The sequence below is a fragment of the Camelus ferus genome, chromosome 13, assembly GCF_009834535.1.
Source record: "Camelus ferus isolate YT-003-E chromosome 13, BCGSAC_Cfer_1.0, whole genome shotgun sequence".
NCBI classification, from domain to species: Eukaryota; Metazoa; Chordata; class Mammalia; order Artiodactyla; family Camelidae; genus Camelus; species Camelus ferus.
In genome coordinates, this window is record NC_045708.1 from 9,297,462 (window position 1) to 9,309,707 (window position 12,246).

The window sequence follows — 12,246 nt, forward strand, 5'->3', positions numbered from 1 at the left end:
AGTTACACATATACATAAATATATGTACTTTTTCTTTTCAGATTATTTTCCATTATATGTTATTACAAGAAGTTGAATATAGTTTCGTGTGCTCTACAGTAGGTCCTTGTTTATGTATTTTATATATAGTCGTGTGTATCTGTTAATAGTTGTTGAACATCTGCTGTTGAGATGGGAGCTGGGATGGACTCAAAGGTGGATGAAGGCACAAGCCTTTCCCACCAGAGCTCGCAGGCTGTCCACACACACACATACACACACTCTCAATACCTGTGGTAAGTGTTGTAATCCAGCTATGTAGCCCCAAGACCTGGTGGGAACACGAATGAGGAAACCATTCTTCCCAGGAAAGTAATCAGGGGCTCCTTGGAGGCAGGGACATTCAAACCAGGTCGTGAAGGCTGAGCACAGCACAGCCGGGGTGGGTTGGGACGTCAGTGAACACTCTTCTCCTGGCCATTCTCCCTTTATTAACTATCCACCTGTCTTACCCCCCAGCTTCTCTGGACACACCTCAGCCACAGTTCCCTTTCCTCCACCACGACCACCACAGCTTCATCCAGCAGGGCCCCCTCCCGCCAATGGGTGGTGCCCAGAACGCACGCATCACCCAGTAGTTGAGAACGCTCCTTCAGAGCTCTTCACCTGCAGGGAACACTGAGCAGGTAAATATGGTCTCCACTCTGGTTGGTCCCAGGGTGCCAGGTTGCCCTCCTCTTCTTGACTAGCAGAGATTTTCCAGGGCTTTCTAGCACAACTCTTCCCCTGCTGCCATGAGATCTTTCCTTCAGATAATTCCAGCAGGGTTGGGGGGCAAGAGCAAAGGGTGTTGCGTCCCAAAGCTGTCGACACATCCCTGGCTCTGCGGGCTCCTCTCCAGCCTGGGCAGGCGCTCCTTGCAATGTCCTAGGCTGGATGGCCACACTCCTTCTCCCCACCTCACGTCGCCCCACCCCCAGACCTGTGGGATGGAGCCCGTTTCCACCTGCCGAGAGGCTGAGCAGAAAGTGTCATTTCCTTACAAAACGGTTAAGGACTCCAGACCCTGTAAAACTGCTAGAAAACTAAATGTGTCAAGGTAACTAGCAAACTGTTGTGTGAAATTTAGCAGCGGAGTCTGGCTGCACCATGCTGGGCATACACACGGAAGGGCCAATTTATTTCTTAGAATTCCAGAAAAGCAAGATAACTCGCCTTTGTGTACCTGTCCTTCCTCAGATTTTCATTTCAATTAATTGTGTCAGTGCGGCCATTCGGAACCTGATTTCCAGGAGAGTTTTTCCTGCGTATACAGGATTTTACAGTATCTGGATAGAAAGTAAAACATACAGACCATCAGCTGGAATCCAAAAATGGAAGGATATTTGTGCGAATACAGATGGTTGGTGGCACTGGTCACTCTTCCCTTAGGTGTCTGAGACCCTTCAAAACCTCAGGGGCAGACACGTAGGTTTCTTTCAATAATCTTTAAACCACAAGTCCTCCTGTGATTGTGGCTGCAAGAGATGGTTGTTCATTTTTACCATTTCTTCTAATTAAGCAAAGTGGTGACTTTGCCGTTTCAACTGTCTTTTATCAGCCAAATTTATCACCATCTTTTTTCTTTTCTCGTGTGTATGTGTGCCCTGGAGCAGAGTTTCTTAATCTTGATTCTGTTGGTCTTTTGGGCTGGACAGTTCTTGGTTAGGCAGGCAGGGGAGGGAGTGTTCTGTTCACTGCAGGATGTTTAACAGCATCCCTGGCCCCTGCCCTGCCCACTAGGTGCCAGTCCCCCTGCCACTCTGACAGCCCACAATGTCTCCAAACATTGTCCCCAAGGGCCACAGCTGAGAACCACTGTCCCAGAGCCTTGCTGCTCCCTGGTCTGTGAATCAGTAACATCACATCACCTGGAAGTGGTGGAAACACAGACTCCGGAATCCTACCACAGAATTCCTGGATCACAAGATGCATTTTAGCTCAACTCCCAGGTGATTTCAATGCCCGTAACAGTTTGAGAAGCTTAGTAGTTCCATGACTTAAACTAGTAGTTCTCAGACTTCGATGGGCATCACAATCACCTTGACAACTAATGAAGAACACAGATGCCAGGCTCAGTGACGTAGGAGGGAGCCTGGCTCTTTGTATTTTTTTCAGGTTCCCCAGGTGATCTGATACTGACCAAGGTTTGAGAATCACTGCCTCAGAACTACAAGATGAGAAATAAACCAGCTTCTGAGCTGAGCTCAGTGCCTGCATATTATTTTAAAATTCTGGAAGGGAAATTTTAGATGCAGTAATCATGTTGAAGGACCCAAGCAAGGTGCCCTGGTGGTCAGCATCTTGTCATACCTCGAGCTTCGGTGGAGATAGAATCTTCACATTCTCTGGGGAAAAGCCGGGTCTTTCCAAGGACTGCATTCCAAATAGAAATTCAGGAAGTATTTGCAATTACGAGATGCAAACTGGAAGTGGCTTTTCTCTGGGGTTGATATTCTCCAAGAGCAAATGGGATGTGAATACACATGTGTCTTTTTGGTAAAGATTCCTCAGGTGCAATGTGTTTGTCAGTTCCGTGTTGGATAAGCTTGAGTGTGAGCCAGACTACCTGCAAGTAGAGAAAGACAACTGATTTCATATCTTGTTGAGGGATGGAGGGGGCCTACCCACTATGGGACTGCATAATGACTAGGATCTTGTGTGTGTGTGTGTGTGTGTGTATGTGTGTTGGGCTTGTGTTGTGTGAACACACATTCTTCCCAGCTTGTTCTTAATACATGATAAAAATTGACTTTTCTTTTTCTCCAGTTCATTAAATTCAGTCATGGTGTTTATGTCTAATCTGAGTGGTTTAAAATCTTTTTCGATAACTTCACCTTTGCAAATCCACTGTAAGCTTCAAATAAATGTTAGCCCGAAGGCTGCAATTATAAGAGAATTGCAAAGTCAGAATGAGTGATAGCAATCTTGATTATTAAGAAGCCTTTGACCTATACAGAGTACAGTTCTCAAAAACAGCAGCGTGCATTATGGCATTCTTTCTTTTACTTAAAGCAACAAATAAAACTGTGGATTTCAAATGCCATGCAATATAGCATTTCTGTATTATGGTGTTTGTCGCCGAAGACCCAAGACCTCGAGCACTCCTTGCTGATAGTGCCAACACAGAACTGTTCTCTTTACATCTCCCGAGACTGTACCATTTCCAGGCTTGCACGTTCTTCTTCCACATGGCTTAAATAGTCAATGACAGTGTAACATAATAAAGAGTTCCAATTTGTTTTGAAAGAGAGGTGGGCTGATTTGGTGGAAAGATACTGATGTTTTGCTTGTAATTGCTTTGCATTTAAATCCCATTTCCACCATCAAGTATCTTGATGACCTTTAAGCAGATTCCTCAACCGAATCCCTATGAGGTTTTATAAATTTCATCATTCCGTATTACACACGAGGAAATGCTCCTGTCTGGGTCTCAAGCACCCTCCTTGCCTGGGGTGACAAGCTAGAAAGTGTCGCATGTGGGGTACAGACCCAAGTGTCTGGTTCTGAGTTTGTGATCTTAACCCATAGGCTGTATGCTATGTCCCTTGGGTGGATACTGGCCGGAAAGTGACCTGCATGTGGATTTCATAAGAGAGGACGCAGGACATGTTAGTGGAGGGAAAATTAAGGAAAGGTAAGAAGAAAAGGGTCTTCTGAATAAGCAACAGTGGGTAGAATGGAGTGGTCGTAAGTCAGACTCAAAGGTGTTAGGAAGAGAAGTAAGTGAGTGAGGATGAGGGTGCCTGCCCGCGTGGGGATTAGAGCTGATCCTGTATGTATGGCTGACTCTTGAAGCCTCTTCTGTTGAGATTCTCCCGAGGTACTCTGCCCAGAGTCTGAAAAATCAAGACAGAAACCAATGGGTAACATGCAGAGGTCAGCAAACTCCGACTTCTCAGGCCACTGGAGGGGGGGGGGGCTTTGTGTTGTCATAGTAACCAAGGCACATGATTGACACATCATGGATGGGATAGTGATGCCAAACTTCCTACAGAGTGTAGGGAAATCCCACCCAAATGCCTAGAGGACCCCATTGAAAAACATCGATAGAAATTCTGCTTTGGCTTGTCTTGTTAGAGAAGTAGGTCAGGTGATAAAGAGAAAGTGTGGTATGACCCAAGCTGGAAATTCACATGGACTGACCAGAGAGAAACTTAAAGCCTACAGCCCAGGAAAAGGTCAATGCAGGACTTTCACTGCAACTTTGTTTATCAACAGTGACAAATTGGAGGCAACTCAAATGCCCAACAACATGGAAGTAGATTATGATTAATCATCTCAATGGAAGTTTATGCAGACATTTAGAGTGATGGCCATGAAAACTATGTAGTGTCATCAGAAATGTTGCTAACAGAAAACTTTCAAAATATCAAAATTATTTGAAAGATCCCATGTGTTTATGCATAAGGACTAAGAAGAAATAGAAAAAAACCCCAGCAAATTACTTGGCAGAGGTCAAGATGTTGATGATTTATTTCTTTTAAAAATAATCCAGTTTATCTCATGTCTATTTCATTAATTTAGAAAAATCAAGGGATGTATTCAATCCCTCTCCCTGTGACAATGTTCACTTAGCAAGAGGTAGGGGACAGGGGAGGGTGTTTTTCACCAGTTGTCAGTGCATAGAACTGGAAGGTGAATACTGGAGGACTTTCCTGGAGCAGGTGTGGAGCTCAAAGTTAGACCCCAGACTGTCAATGCAAAGGGTAGCAGAGCATGGAGTCACGGTGTGGAACAGACCCGGGGAGGGAGTGGCACATTTGTATGAGGAAGCTGGCTATTCAAAGTTAGGGATCTCAACCCTGGCTGCCCATTGGAATAAACTGGAGAGTGCTTAAAAACACAGATGCCCGGGCTCTCCTCCTGATCTATTAAACCAGTCACTGGGAGTGGCAATGAGGAATGCATATTTTAAATAATGTTTCCAGCTAATTATCATATCCACCTGAGGTTGAAGGCCAAGGATCCAAAGAGGTGAAGAACAACCGTAGAAAAATCCCAAATGAGATTTCATCATGTACTAAAAGAAAATTACATCACATCAAAGCATATTGTCTTTGTCTTAGGTTTAATATCACTTGGGATAACTTCCCTATCCTTCCATGAAATTCATGAAGTTTATCCTTAGTTCCTTCCAGAATTCTGTGCAGAACAGGTCATTGTTGAGTTGGCCCATGAGGGAAGACATTTCTTGGATTTGAATTTGGAGAGACTGGGGTGGTCAAGAATATGAATATTACGTATCTCACTGAGCAGTCATCATTCGATTCTTACTGCTCCTCTGAAGACCCTGGCTTCCACCACTTCTTAACAGGTCACTGGTCAAGTGCCCAGTAAGTTACGGTCAACTCAGACCTGTCTTAATAAGATGTGGAAATTCCTTATCTTCCTGACTCTGTGTCTTCATTATAACAATTCATACTCTCTACTCAAAGTGTAGGCCCAGCAGTATCACCCAGGAGCAGAAATGCAAAATTCTGGGCCCCACTGAGAACCTACTCAGTCAGAATCTGCACTGTAACAGGATCTCAGGATTCTCATATATGCATTCAAGTTGGAGAAACACAGCTATAGACCAGTGCTAGCCAATAAAACTCGTGGTGATGGATATTTCTTTATCTGTACTGTTCAATGTGGTAGCTACATATGGCCGTTGAGCATTTGAAGTGAGCTAGTGCGACTCAAGAACTGAATTTTAAATTTAATTTTAATCATATTAAAAAACAGCTCATAGAGCTCAATAACAAAAAAATAAACAACCCAATCAAAGAATGGGCTGAAGATCTAAACAAACATTTCTCCAATGAAGACATACAGATGGCCAATAGGCACATGAAAAGATGCTCAATATCACTAACTATTAGAGAAATGCAAATCAAAACTACAATGAGGTATCACCTCACACCAGTCAGAATGGCCATCATTCAAAAGTCCACAAATGATAAATGCTGGAGAGGCTGTGGAGAAAAGGGAACCCTCCTACACTGCTGGTGGGAATGCAGTTTGGTGCAGCCATTATGGAAAACAGTTTGGAGATTCCTTAAAAAATTAAAAATAGACTTACCATGTGATCCAGCAATCTCACTCCTGGGCATATATCTGGAGGGAACTCTAATTAAAAAAGATACATGCACCCCAGTGTTCATAGCAGCACTACTTACAATAGCCAAGATATGGAAACAACCTAGACATCCATCAACAGATGGCTGGATAAAGAAGTTGTGGTGTATTTATACAATGGAATACTACTCAGCCATAAAAAAGAATAAAATCATGCCATTTGCAACAACATGGATGGACCTGGAGATCATCATACAAATGGAAGTAAGCCAGAAAGAGAAAGAAAAATACCATTTGATATCACTTACATGTAGAGTCTAAAAAAATGGCACAAATGAACTTATTTACAAAACAGAAATAGACTCACATACATAGGAGACAAGTTTTTGATTACCAGGGGGAAAGGGCGGGGATGGAGGAATAAACTGTGAGTTCAGGATTTGAAGATACTAACTACTATATATAAAACAGACAAACAACAAGGTCCTACTATATAGCACAGAAACTATATTCAATTCCTTGTAATGGCCTATAATGGAAAAGAATATGAAAAGGAATATACAGGTGGGAAGATATAGCTCAGTGGCAGAGCACATGCTTGGCATGCATGAGGTCCTGGGTTCGATCCCCAGTACCTCCATTAAACAAACAAACAAACAAACAGATCTAATTGCCTCCCCCCTCAAAAAAAGAAAAGAAAAAAGAAAAGGAATATATATATATATACACACACACACACATATATATACATGAATCACTATGTTGTATACTAGATACTAACAACATTGTAAATCAATTATACTTCAATAAAAATTAGAAAAAAATTTTAATAGCCCATATGGCAAATATATGGTAATGGCTACCATATTGGATGGCGCTAAACCCTTCTAAAATTTGGCTCCATCTTACCGCTCCAGTGGACCATTGGCATTATGGTTACTTGTATTTAGAAAGGAAAAAACAGGGAAGAAAAGAAACAAATCACTCTCCAGCTCTATTTTTCAACTGGGTGCAAAGAGTATGGAGCTGCACTGTGGGAGGAGTGATTTTTATTCTCACCTTCTCCCCCCAGCTGAGTTCACCTTCTGCTTGTGTCAGCAAGATGGACCACAATTATGACTGTAAAACTGTATTTGGGGAGAAAAAGAAAATATGTTTGTATGATGGAAGAGGGTTTTGAAAGAGCTTTAGAGAATAAGACTGATAATGTATTGAACCTTCCCTGTGTCCCAGGCTAAAATTTTTACATGCATAATTTCATTTAATTCGCACAATAAGAGGGTAGAAATTTTTGTCTCTTTAGTCACTGTTGATTCCCAAGTGCTTGGAACAGTGAGTGGCACATCGTAGATGCTCACGTAAGTATCTGTTAAATGGATGAATTACTGTCCCCCCATTTTACAAATGACACAACTGAGACACAGAGCAGTTAGGTAATTTTCCTGAGGCCATAGAGTGACAGAGCAAGGATCTAAGCCCCTGTAGTGTGGGCTTCAAATCCCATCCCAGCATCGTGCATGGATAGCTGGCTTGTTTAACTGCATTAATAAATGATGGCCCATCTGCTGCTTCTTCTGGATTCATCTATGCTACCTGAGGCAGGAGCAAAGTTTAGATATAAAGGGAACGCTCGACTTTAAAATATTTGTGGAATGCCTGCCACTTGCCACACTCTAGGGAAGCAGTGATGCGTAGCAGTGCTTCATAACCTTGAATGTGCACACGAATCTCCTGTGGATCTTGTTAACATGCAGATTCTGATTCAGTAGGTCTGAGATGGGGCCTGAGGTCCTCCATTTCTAACCAGCTTCCTGGAGATGCTAATGTCACTGGTCCAAGAACAACAGTTGGAGAGTGAGGGACACAGCCCTGCTCTCAGGAAGCTCATATTCAGGAAGTGGAGGGGAGGGAATTCATAATGACATTGCAGAGTGACATTTACGCTGATAGGATACAGTCGGTGCTGGGGGGCTTGTGAAGGGACAGCCAGCCTGGAGAAAGTGATACCGAGCTGAGGCTTAAAACAGGCATGGGGGGTGAGGCACATAAAGAAAGTAATGGAAGGGCGTTCCAGGAGGAAGGAACAGCATGTGCCAAGAATGAAGGCTCAAGCAAGGTTAGGCTATCTGGGCATATGAAAACAGTCTTGACGTCCTATGGTGCCCCTGCTTTCCCCAGTCAAATACCTTCTCTAAAGGATGGCGTGTTGGGTTTCAACTACTGCCTTTTCTTGGCTGCAGGCTGATCCCAGGTCACCTGCAGATAAACAGCTTCCTCTGAATCCCATCCTCAAAGCACCGCTTGGTTCTAGGTGATATTTCAGATTTCCTGTTTGATGTTTGGAATCCTCTGCCCACCACTCCTCAGCCCCAGGCGATGCGCTGGCATCCCCTAGAAGCCTAATGAGGCAGTTGCCATGGTAACCCTGCGACATCCCTGTAGCGGATGCTAATACCATAGCTCCCCAAACCCTGTGCCTGCTTCTCTCTGTTTGGTAAATTAATGACATTTAAATTAAACACATTAATTTATTTCATGTCAATTAATTTGTATGTTAAGCTGCATGCTGGCTTCACCCTCCCCACCCCCTCCCCCAACACCCATTAATTAACTCCAGCCAAATTGGGAGCACATCAGAGAAGGTTGCAGTAGCTTCCAGCAAACTGCAATTACAATACTCTGCTCCTATGCAGAAAGTAATCAATGTCAAAATAATTGCTCTTCACAGGTCTACAGTCAGCTGTCTTGTCAGATAGTTAACTTATAATTATAACCATTTGGATTTTTAAAGATAAAATATGTAGCCACAATATAGGAAGGACAAGGCCGTGGCTGTTAATAAAACTACTTGTGTTGAATATCTCAGTATCTCTCTTATTTCTATCTTTTTTTTTCCCTTCAGCACCCAACCATCTCTCTCTCAGGCTAGTGATGACCCACCCATGCCCCACCCTCTGCAGTTTCACAGTTTTCATTTCAAGTATCGTGATTCCCAACAGGTTAGTTATGGAGAAACACTGAACACACCAGTGGGCTCCTCTGGACCCCAAATGGGCCAGTTTTTGCCTTTCTTTATTTTCTGTTTTTGTAGAGATGGTGGGAAAGATAGTTCCTCCAAGTGAGATTACGTTCCCAAAAATCTGCACTTGCTGGAGGGGCACGGATGCTGCCCCACTGAGTGTGAGCCTTGCTGATCTTATTGGAGCAGCTCCTCTCTCCCCAGACTTCCTTTGCACAGCTTTTAGCATGTGCTGGCCTCCTTCTCCAAGCGTTGGGGCACAGGTCTTCATTTACGGTGGGAAACCAGTGTCTGGGAAACCGCAAGTCGGTGAATGCCCCTGGCATTCCAGTGGCTTGTTTCTTCGTTCTGGCAGGAAGTGGAGCTGCTGGAAGGCTGATGGGCATGCACAGGCTTCTACTGGTGATACAACGTCACACTTTTCAAATGGGGTGTGCCGGAGCCCCGCTCACATTGTAGACTTTGAAATGATGCGTCATATCCTGGTGGATCCTGGAGCTCCAGTGTGTCTACTGTCTGACCACCCCCTGCCCCTGCAGGACCAGCCAGGCGCTGGGTGTTGACCAAGGGCATCCTTGCACAGGCCTGCCCCTGTGTTAGCCCCTGGGGCTGGAGAGGTGAGCAAGAGACGTGTGCGCGGAGCCCGCCTCTGCTGGTGCTGGGACAGGACCCCCCCTTTTTTTTTTTCAATCACTGGGATCTTGTTAAAGAACAAAACGGGTTTATCATTTCTGCTACCGATTTGTGGAGGCCCTTTTTGACTTTAAAAATTTTTTAAATTTTTTAATTTACTTTTTAATTGGAGGGTGAGTTAATTAGGTTTACTTATTTATTTGTTTTTAAATGCACCCGGGACCTTGTGCATGCTAAGCAAGCACTCCACCAGTGGGCCACCCCCTCCCCTGCTCTGCTTTGAGTTCTTACATTCACTGAAGGCCTTTATCTTCCAAAGTCAAATATTTCCTCTGTCAAAGTTGGCACCTTTCTGTAGTTTACAAAGATTTGTCTTGGGATGCGAAAGAAGGAAAAAACCCAACAGTATCTGCATGGCACACTCTCACACACCCACACACACACACCTCAATTTATCCATTTTCCTGGAGTTACAATGGCTTCCCCAGCTTGGGCAGATGGATGTTTATTACCAGGGTAAAGAGTTGCAGGGAATGAGATACCAAGTTACTAAAGATTTAAGGACAGGGTGCTAAAAAAATGACTCTGCAGGTTTTACAAGTATACGGGGAACTGCCTGTTTTCTGTACGCAGGAAAATTGAATTTACAAGCCCCTCTAAACCAGGAACTATGCCTCTTGACCCAGCGACTGCTGCACTGTAGGTATTTAATGAATGTTTATCTTAAGGTCCCGAATTTCGTTATGTCTTTGTACAAACCTCTAATCTAGTTTGTGCCCGCCGTTTCTCCTGACCTAGAAATCCTTTGTCAAAGATATATGAGGAATTGGTTGGAGAGCCATTTGTAGGAACTTCCACATGCCACCTGGTGTGTCCAGCTGTAGCCCTCAAAATTGGAGACGTGACTACTGTTTGCCTATAATCTGGTTGTAATTATCAGGCATTTATTTCATAGGGTGGGGCCTGGAGGCATGTGAAGAGGGATGTCCAAATACCACATGTGTATCAATAAATCAACGTCAGTGAGGTTCTGTGTTGATATGATGATACGCAGAAAAGAATCGATCAGTTGTACAAGTAGGATTCCCAGAACAAATAGCTTAGTTTCTTTCCTTATGGTGAGGCTTCCTGAGCTGATTCCTGCAGAGTGGCCAGCTCCGGCCAGACAGAGGATGCTTAGTGAGGGTTTTGCAGGTGCCCAGTACTGATGTAATTCGTGTCTCGTGCAGGCAGAGAGGATGGTTCTCTTTGTTCTGGGAATGCGTGGGGAAGATGCTGCTTTTGGCTTTGTCTCATTTTCGAGGAAAATGAAAAAATACATTTTAGGACGTGCACTGTTCCCTCCCAAGAATAAAAGGCGGAGGGCTGCCTTTCAGTCCCATTGCTGGCTAGATTTTTGCCCTAGGATTTGAAAATAATGGAGTTGCGTTGTCATGGCAATGCAGCCCATGTTGTCATTTTGATATTGTGGCTGATTTCTCGCTGCCACTTTTATTTCAAGAACTGATGAAAGTTTCTTGAGACTCTGCTTCAAGGGTGGGTGGATGGACAGTGTAGATGTCCCGTGAAGGAGCAGGTGTGTGACATGCCTTCCTTCCTGGGTGTCATTGGCAGAGTGGAATTCTTGAGTCTCTGTGCTGGAGAGAAAAAGCTAAAGAAACTTGGTTTTCTTGCTTAACAGAACCACTTTCATACATCTAATGTCTCTGAACCACTGGGCCACACTTGTTCCCCCAAACAAAATCATATCCCAACGTGGGAACACGTGTGTTACCTCTGATGTCTGGTGATTCTTAACGAACACTGATCCCTTCTATTCCCTGGGTCCACCCAACCTGCTGACCCTCTGGGGTCTTCCTAGACTCCTCCTCTCTGGTCTGTCTAATGGGTCACCAAACCTTGTCATTTCTTAGAATGATAAGCAACATTGGTCGAGTGCGTTCTCAGTGTTAGACACCATCCTAAGTGCAGGATGTGCAGTAACAAACTCAGCTTTGACATCAACCCTGTGAGGCTGATGACGTTCCTTATTCTCCTTGGTGTGTAGACAGGAGCACGGAGGCACAGGAGGGTCAGATTACTTGCTGAAGGTCACAGAGAACAGTGAAGGCAGGGTCGGGGCTCCAACCCAGAGCCTGTGCTCTTAGCCACTGTGCCTCTACAGTGCCCAACTTCTGTCTCCTCCGTGCCTGTAGAATCCCCCAACTTCTGTTCAGCCCCGTCACCAGCACCTGGGCCCAGACCCCCTTCGTCTCTTGCTGAAGTCACCGCCCCCGCCTCCTGAACTTGTCCTTCTCTCTCAGTCTGGCCCCTTTCCTGTCTGTTCCATGTGCAGCCGCCGCCGGGATTGTTCTGAATTTCCATCATGGTCACACCCCATCCCATCCTAGCTCAGCCCCTTCAGTGGACCCTCAGTGCCTTCCTGATGTGGCCCTCACTCCTTAGTGTGCACGTGACTCCTGTGCGTTCTGGCCCCCGCTGGAAATGATAGTGGAAATGTCCACGGACTTGAT

The 12,246-nt window shown here is 44.6% G+C and overlaps 1 protein-coding gene and 1 non-coding gene across 2 annotated transcripts in view; both read left to right on the forward strand.

Moving 5' to 3' along the window:
* Positions 1-12,246, forward strand: part of KAZN (kazrin, periplakin interacting protein) — a 992,786-nt gene that overhangs the window by 101,370 nt on the left and 879,170 nt on the right. The window lies entirely within an intron of this gene.
* On the forward strand, positions 6,650-6,721 carry TRNAA-GGC. Its single transcript has one exon. It is a non-coding gene; the product is annotated as a tRNA-Ala (tRNA).